We start from the raw sequence: 5868 nt of genomic DNA, 5'->3' as shown, positions 1-5868 counted from the left end.
TAACCTTGGACATACCTCTTTCAGTTTTCGTCTTGGGCAATTTGTCTATACCTTGCTTACCAACTTGTAAAACCAAGACTTAACATTAAATCAAGTTTAGGTTCAATGCGTAGGCTAACGACTGAAACGACTGAATGAGTCTGAAGAGAACTATCAAGGCCCAAAGGCAGGCGAGAGCTTATTATACCTAGTAAGACCTCTATCATTAGCAAATTTAGTGTACACCACAGCCCATTTAACTTTATGTTATGCTTTCCCGCGCCAATTAATTTCTAATAGATGTTATAAAGATGTTATCAACCTTGTTTTACACTCCAAAGTGCAAGTTACGACACCTTTTTATTTTTTTCCAGTAAATTCAGTAACGTCATTGTGCTTCGCCCTCGCGCGAACAATTAAGTGAAAAAAATTACAAGTGGAAGTTAAGTTACGGAACTCGACCTCTATGAATAAAAGCCTATATATATTTTCTTCCAAGAAAACGTATTCGTGTTTACTAACTTTTTCTTAAACTTGCGTAATGTGCTGAATGAAAAATTTGCTATAGAAGATAGAACCCGAGAGGAAGAAGTTGAAAGTAAGGTTAATTCACAAATTTGGTCACCTGTCCAGCATGGGAAAATAACGCCTGCTCGAGGTCATGTTACTGATCGTCGGCATTTTGCAAAAGAAATAGCTGTAACCCGCTTTCAAGTAATATGTAATGAGGTAATGAAAGTATATTCTAGTGTTTATTAAAAAAGATGGGTCTGAAATTTAGGCTTTAAAATGTCATCAGTACATTACCAAGACAACTAGCTCGCTCAAAGAAGAGAAAAATATTTTTCCTGCAAAGGACCTGAGAATTGAAGTCGCTTCGAAAAAAATGCTAAACTGAATTGTGAAGTGAGGAACTGACTGAAATATTGTGCTGTTTCACCTTAACAGACAAGATAGAAGCTGTGTTTAAATTAATATTTGTTGATGACTTCCTCTCCAGCTGCATGGAGAATGTTTTTATGTTTAACCCATTGTTAAGCACACTTGTCTTAAAAGTTTGCCTAACTTCATGTCAAAACAAAAGTGCATCAATAAATTTAAACACATAATTTGCCTTACAATTGTGCTTGTCGCTTCTTATGTGGTCAGTAATATTTAAAAAATAGAAAACACGTCCCGTGTTTTTATCAAGTTTTAGTAGAATTCTACTAGTATACTAATGCAAATGCTGTAATCTGATTGGCTGAGCCATTGAACACTAGCAGCCACTAGTGTGCAGTGGCTGGAGGTCGTCTTGGAAATAACGACGTTTTTTTCGTTTTTCCAACGTTTTGGAGGAAAATTTGGATGAAAATGGGTAATTAAATTTCTGAGAAGTCTAAACGAAGGACATTTACGGTTTCGTGACTTCCAAAAAGTTGAAATTATTGAAAAAGCTAATGCGCTCGCGCACACAACTTAGATTTTAAATGGCAATTCAATCCGAGCGATCTTTTTCAGGCGCAAAGTTTAATAATACGTATGTAGTTGCTATGGTTTTATTTATCATCCCCAGTTTTCTATAGTCCTGTCTTCACCACTACACTACAACGACGAACATGCGCAACCCAACACAGTTCCTTTCATTTTTTACCTTTCTATGATTGGTCAATTACTATCTATGTATAACAACCAAAACTAATCCTAACCTGACCCTATTTTTTCGGTAGGCTTAAGTTAGGCTCAAAAAAGTTTCTTTAATCCATCTGAGTGCGTATTCAACCTCAAAGTCTTATCTTCCAGCCAATTGAGCTCATGGCTATTTCTTTCTCTAAGTCTTGCCAGGGGACTAAAGTTTGATGATGTCGAACGTGCTCTCAGCTTTGCGGGTCCATTTCTTGCGCGCATGTTTTTGTTCGCGTCATGCAGCTCTCCAAGCCATGTGACAATGTGACACAAATACATATGTACATCAACTTTATTGATCTCGAAATTCAGTGTTGGCTTAGAAAGTTAGTATTTTATCGCAAACGTGACTAGCGAGCCAGAAAACATAAACTAAAAAAGAGCAAACAATTCCTTACAAACTTTAATATATTTGAATGGATCAATCTTAGCATGCATGCATTTCCACAGCTCTTCCTTTACATTAACTTGAATAAAGTGTTTCCCATTAAAAACAAAGAGAAAAATAGGACGAAAATATCAAAACCTTCAGTTTTTATATACTTGATAAACACATATTCATCAGTTAACTGAGTGAAAACTCCCGACTTTCAAGTCATATCGAGGAAGAACCTAAACTGGCTCCGAGCGAGATCTACAACACAATAATAAAAACACAGCTCTTTTGAACTCTGGCATTTTTAACGCATATAACAATGCATTTATAAGAGAGTTTGCGTGAAAAAAGATGCAAAAGGAATAATGGAGCCTTGAGTGGTGCATTACTGTTCAAAATCTCTCACCTAAATTAACATTTACAAGAAAAAAGAAATCTGTAAATGGCATCACTAGTATCAACGATACAAATGTTACAATGAACAATGTCTTGGTTAGTTTTCTTTCTCTTCTGATTGCACTATGATGCTGAGGATGCGTTCCACAGTTAAATTTAGTAGCGATGGATGAGTAAGAAACAACCATAATAAAAAGGTACACAAAATCATTGACTTTTGCTTACCTTTTTCCTTGTAAGTTCTTTATAATCTACCCAAAATACTTCAATGCTGTTCTACGTCCCGTTAACTGAAAGACCGAAAATAATCTATACCTGTTACACGTTTGTCAAATAGCGGAAATCGAAATGTTTTGACTATGTATAGGTTTCGAGAAACTTGGCTCTTTTCGTCAAACGATATGTGCCAATAATTTGATACATATATACTACACTTTTTATTTGTCGAGTCTTTTAAATGTTCAAGTCCAAGTTCAAGATCATAAAATTCCGCATATATGTTGCCGGTAATATCCGTTCCCAGGTTGAATCCGTTTTAGCCTACAATTGTAGGTTAAATTGGTGATCCTCATTTTCCCCAGTTTGAATACGCACTCAGATAGATTAAAGAAGCTTTTTTGAAGCCTAAATTAAGCCTAGAGAAAAATTAGTGTCAGGTTAGAATTAGTGTTGGTTTTTATACATAGATATCAATTGACTTATTATACAAAAGTGATTTATGAAAAGAACTGTGTTGGGTCGCGCATGTTCGTCGTCGTAATGTTGAAGACACAGGACTATAGATCTGGAAGGTCCGAGCGCGATCACCGGTAAGTGCACAGTACAGTTCTTTGTTCCCTAACTTTGTTGTAATGTTGAGACTAAATCGATCAGTGTATGAATGCAGAAGGTGATAAGATGATATAATATGAAACATTAAGAAGGTGTTTTGAGATGCGTAAGACAGAGCTTGAGGGAAGATATTGTTGTTTTCAATCCTAACAAGGTAGAGTGCATATTCAACCTAGGTAAAATACAGATCATGAATTTAACCTATAAGGTAAAAATTAAAACGGATTCAACGTGAGAACGGATTTGACCGACAACATATATACAATTTTGAAACAATAACACACTAAACTATTGGCTTAAAAATCCGACCAAAGACAATAAGTTTTTAGAATACGAGAGTTTTAGAATACGAGAATAAAGCGCAAATTAAGTCAAGAAGAAAAACGAAGGAGAAGACAACGAATGGGGAAAATAGACAAACTGTTACAGCACGGATATAGTCATCCTGTTTTTCTTAGTTTTATTGTCATTTCAAGTAAGTTTAAATTTTGTTTACCGTTTGTTCAAAAACAAGAAGGTAAATGAAGTAATATAGCAGACTTTTGTTCCCGTTTTTAACAAAAACCAGCCAATATGATAACAGGAAACCGGTTGCTGCAAAACCTATTAATTTCAACTGTTGAAAAGAATTTCAAAGCAGGGCAAATAAAGTACAATGCTTGCTTTTAAGACGCTCAATTACTAACCTTGGACACACCTCTTTCAGGTTTCGTCTTGGGCAATTTGTCATCAACCTTGTCTTACACTCCAAAGTGCAAGCTACGACACCTTTTTATTTTTCAATGAACTTCAGTGACGTCATTGTGCTTCGCCCTCACACGAACCATTTAAGTGGAAAAAATTAGTAGTGTAAGTTAAGTAACGGACCCCGACCTCTGTGAATAAAAGCCGATATATATTTTCTTCCAAGAAAACGTATTCGAGTTTACTAGCTGTTTCTTAAACTTGCGTAATTGCGCTGAATGGAAATTTGCTAAAGAAGATGTAATAACCCGAGAGGAAGAAGTTTAAAGTAAGGTTAATTCACAAATTTGGTCACCTGCCCAGCATGGGACAATAACGTCTGCTCAAGGTCATGTTATTGATCGTCGGCATTTTACAAAAGAACTAACTGTTTCCCGCTTTCAAGTAATATGTAATGAGGTAATGAAAGTACATTCTAGTGTTTATTAAAAAAGACGGGTCTGAAATGTAGCCTTTAAAATTTCAAATGTCATCAGTACATTATCAAGACAACTACAGTAGCTCGCACAAAGAAGAGAAAACTATTTTTCCTGAAAAAGTCCTGTGAGAATTGAAGTCGCTTCGAAAACAACGCTAAAGTGAATTTTGAAGCGAGGAACTGACTAAAATATTGTGCTATTTCACCTTAACAGACAAAATAGAAGCTGCGTTTAAATTAATATTTGTTGATGACTTCCTCTCCAGCTGCAAGGAGAATGTTTTTGTGTTTAACCCACACTTGTCTTAAACGTTTGCCTAACTTCATGTCAAAACGAAAGTGCATCAATAAATTTTAACACATAATTTGCTTTATAATTGTGCTTGCCGCTTCTAATGTCGTCAGTAATATTTAAATGTTATTCGCCGAAGGCGAAGTGATTATCGGTGAATATTCAACGAGACGAAGTCGAGGTGAATATTCACCGATTATTCACCGATAATCACTGAGCCTGAGGCGAATAATTGTTTTAGTATAAATACACAGGTGATTATTTCAAAAAAGAGAAAAAAAAAACCTTTCAACGGGAAATCATCTTCAACTTACAGTGGCAAAACGACTACTGGCAGCCATATTGTTCGTCGAGGTGATTATGGGCTGATAATCCGAGATAGCGAGCCAATGAGAGCGCGCGATTTTGTACAATCACCTGTGTATTTATACTAATTGACAATTATTCGCCGAAGGCGAAGTGAGTACCAGCATGCATGGACTGCTTAGAAGCGGCTGCAATTTGCGCCTGTGTATGCTTCCAGTCCGCTGGGGGTAAATTGATCATTGTAAAGCGCCTTTGAGACGTTTGTGATAAAGGCGCTATATAAATGCACCACTTTACTTTACTTTATTATCGGCGAATATTCACCGAGACGAGGTCGAGGTCAATAGTCACCGATAATCACTGAGCCTGAGGCGAATAATTGTTTTAGTATAAATACACAGGTTGATTATTTCAAAAAAGAGAAGAAAAAAAAAAACATTTCAACGCGAAATCATCTTCACCTACAGTGGCAAAACGACTACTGGCAACCATTTTGTCCGTCGATAGATTATCGGCTAATAATCGATCCGAGATAGCGAGCCAATGAGAGCGCGCGATTTTGTATAATCACCAATAATCACCTGTGTATTTATACTAAATAATAATAATAATAATAATAATAATAATAATAATAATAATAATAATAATAATAATAATAATGTTTCGGCTTCCTCTTCATGTGCTTGATCGAGCAAAGAGTTTTACCTAAAATTTATCCAAGGTGATTTCGAGCCAGAAGAATGCGGTTGTTTCGATTAAATAATTCAATTTAGATACAAAATATCAAGAGTATATTTTTAGATATTTAGAATACTGCCTGAGAGGCTGGAAGTTTTACTTTTTTTTTTTTTAATTTTTCAG

This window comes from Montipora foliosa, chromosome 4 (genome assembly GCF_036669935.1).
Source record: "Montipora foliosa isolate CH-2021 chromosome 4, ASM3666993v2, whole genome shotgun sequence".
In the NCBI taxonomy this organism is placed as follows: domain Eukaryota; kingdom Metazoa; phylum Cnidaria; class Anthozoa; order Scleractinia; family Acroporidae; genus Montipora; species Montipora foliosa.
This window is presented reverse-complemented; position numbering follows the sequence as displayed.